The following is a 3,236-nucleotide window of genomic DNA, read 5'->3' as shown; positions in this document are numbered from 1 at the left end:
TCAACCCCTTTGAGCCTAAAGAAGTAGGAGTTTTCCTTCATATAAAATAAAACCCTTAATACAAAACCTGGGGTAGGGTAGTTGCTCAGTTAATTTAATTATTCCGAGTTGTTCCTTTGAACATAATCACCGATGGTTCCCCGTCATCATTAATTCCGGCAGTCAATATCCGTAGAAGAAAACAAAGAAAAAGAAAACAGTGCAAGAGCCTGCTAAGTCAAAACCTATTAAGGAGACTTAGGCAAAATTGGGGCATCCCGCTGACTGTGGTTTTAAAACAAACAGTTCAGAAAAAGTTAGGGATAACAAAGTCGAAAAAAGGTTACTATGTACCTTCGACAAAAGGAAAATATCACAAAAAAGGAGAATGACTGCCTTTGCAGATAAACCTTTGGTTTTTGAACCATCATATTACAATTCCCAAAGTCTTTTGGAACTTAAACACATAGTTAACTGAGCATAGGACTGGAGAACATCACGAAGATGGGGATGGGTACAAATAAACTTTGAGCCTCTATCTTTTGTTTCTTTAAACCGTGAACCAGGCCACGTTACAACCCTTAAAAGTCCTAACTGAAGCATGGTTAGTTCGAAAGCGTACTGTCACCAAAGGTATCCCGACTCCTTAAGGTCTACTATAACTCTTGGGTTGATATCACTCTCTTACAAAAAAAACTTTGTGTTTTCAAACTTTCAAGACAGACGTATGCATTTGCATTTCATTATAAAGTACACTTGTCTATATAGATTTAAATGTTAACATCAGGGAGAAGTTGCATGGGGCACGGCTAATGGCTAAAAATCCTACTGACTGATGAAGTAGCTTTTAAAAGCTTGTCAAAAAAGAAACATCTCTTACGCATGACTGGGATGGCTAACGGGTACACATGGCATAACTCGTCATCATCCCATTTACATGGGGCAATCTAATCAAGATCCATTGGAATCTCTCAAGGATGCTGAATAGCCCATGGGGCAAGCCCTTCACCTGGGGGCATGTTGCAAAGGTCACTCAGTATCAGATGGTGTCAATTGTGGTGTCGTTTTCTTTACCTCCCCGTTTCACTTGGGAGGACGGCACGCTAAACCCTTCACGCGAAATTTGGAAGGAGAATGTGCCCGTGGTGGGATGAATTTTGTTTCAGTTCTTCCTACGATATCACACGAACTTTCTTATTGGTCCTACGAGTAGGAAAGGGAAAAAAAGATCTCAACTAAACCCTAGGAGTTTGCTAAGTGTGGGGATTTCACCTAGACTAGAAATTCTGGAGTCCGGGGGGTCGGTTATACATAGGGAAGTGTTTAAACACCCTACATATCTGTAGTACTCTACAGGAAGCTTCTCTGTGTCATTGTGATTGTGTTTGCTGCTAATGATTGGGAAAGTTCCTCCTTTGTGTTAGGAGAGAGAATTGAATTGATTAAAGAAAGACAGACAGATAGACAGACTGACTATTTTTGGTATTTTATTAGCTCGCTGAGATTCCTTGTGAACCTCATGCCTACATATCCCTAGTGGAAGTCAGAGCTTAATGTAGTTCGGGGAACTAACTAGGGAAATTACTTGTTTTTGGTGCCTTGCTTGAAGCTCAAGGTTAAAGCTTGGAATTAAATCTCTGTTTACAGTAAAGAGACATGAAATCATCTTTACAGAGAGGTATTTGTACTATTCTACCACAAACATTTAAAAGTGACAGAAAAGCTAAAAAATGATGTTTCATTAAGAGGGGAGTCTACTTGGTTGATCAAGTATGACAGCCATCGTGCCTCTAAAATGAAAGAAAGATGCTCATCCAAATTAGGGAAAGTGTACAAGTCTGGGGATGTGCCAGAGCATGTCTTTCAGAGTCCTAAATGGGAGACTTTGAATGAAATTGAAATTGAAATGTTTGTTTGTTTGAATGTGGTAGAGTAGTAAAAATATCTCTCTATAGAGATAAGCTATGTCTATTTACTATATGAAAAATTTGACTTTAGCTGGCTTGAATGAGGCCCAAGCTTGAGGCTTTTTGATTGATTTTATTGATTTATTGAAATGATAACTCTACTGGGGAGTATTTAAACTAAGGATTTTTTGGTGTTCTGTACGAAGCCCAGAATTGAGGCTGACTCTACTTAGGGAGACTCTATTTGGGGAGATTATCTCCTAAGAGAATGAATCTTTGATTTTTGAAAGACTGATTTTGGAGGCTAACCCTTTCCAGGGGTTTTGACTCAGCTGGAGAAATTGTCTGTTAAAAGACTGACTTTATCATGTTTTTTGGAGGCTGACCCTTTCCAGGGGTCGTGACTCTTTTTGATTAATTGACTTTGGAGGCTAACCCTTTCCAGGGGTTTTTATTGAAATGATGGATTGATTTGGAGGCTAACCCTTTCCAGGGGTCGTGACTCTTTTGGTGAATGGCAGAAAGATTATCTAGTGGAGACTTCTTGTTTAAAGCCCAAGATGAAGGCTGACACATGCTGAGGATAAGCAAATATAGATCCTAGACTCTGCTAAGGAAGATTGATGAAGATAAGGGTGACAGAGACTGTCCATGTCTCTCATTCCAAAAGGTGTACTCAATGCAAAATTGAGACAAACTTGGCTTGTTAAAAGTCTGGTTTAAATTGGAAGAAAACTCACCAGGGTAGGCTAAAAGGTGACTAAAGACCTGTTCCTATGTTTATAAGAAACCTGATGGGTCCTTGTATACAAGCTCAAGAGGAAGCTGGAAATGCTTTTAAGAAGCCTGTGGGTCCTTGTACAAAGCCCAAGAGGAGGCTAATCGAGGGTCCTTGTTATAGCACAAGAGAAAGCTATGTAGTTTTGAACTTATTTTGGCTCTAAGCAAATGGGTAAGAGGTTTCACCGGGAATAATTCCTCTTTGGGTGGATGTGTCCTATATTTTTGGATTCTAAGGTTTTTGCCAAGATGTTTCACCGGGAATAATTCATCTTGGGGGTTTGAACTACAGATCTCTAATTAGGAAAGAGCCTTCACCGGGAAGACATTCTCAATCCTAGGTCATATTCCTATAATATATATATATATATATAGTTTAACTGTCCTAAGGTTTATACTCAAACGTAGTTCTAAACTAATATATATGCACAATTTATATTTGACAGTAATTTAAATAAAGACTGTAAATTGAAAGCTTGTAAAGCCTAACCTGGATGGAGTGGAGGCCTTTGGAGAAGTATGTACAAAGCTTTACCAGCAATTGATGGATAACAGTTGAATATATATATG

The sequence above is a fragment of the Vicia villosa genome, linkage group LG1, assembly GCF_029867415.1.
Source record: "Vicia villosa cultivar HV-30 ecotype Madison, WI linkage group LG1, Vvil1.0, whole genome shotgun sequence".
Classification (NCBI taxonomy): Eukaryota; Viridiplantae; Streptophyta; class Magnoliopsida; order Fabales; family Fabaceae; genus Vicia; species Vicia villosa.
The sequence above is the reverse complement of the archived record's forward strand: the minus strand, read 5'-3'. Positions refer to the sequence as shown.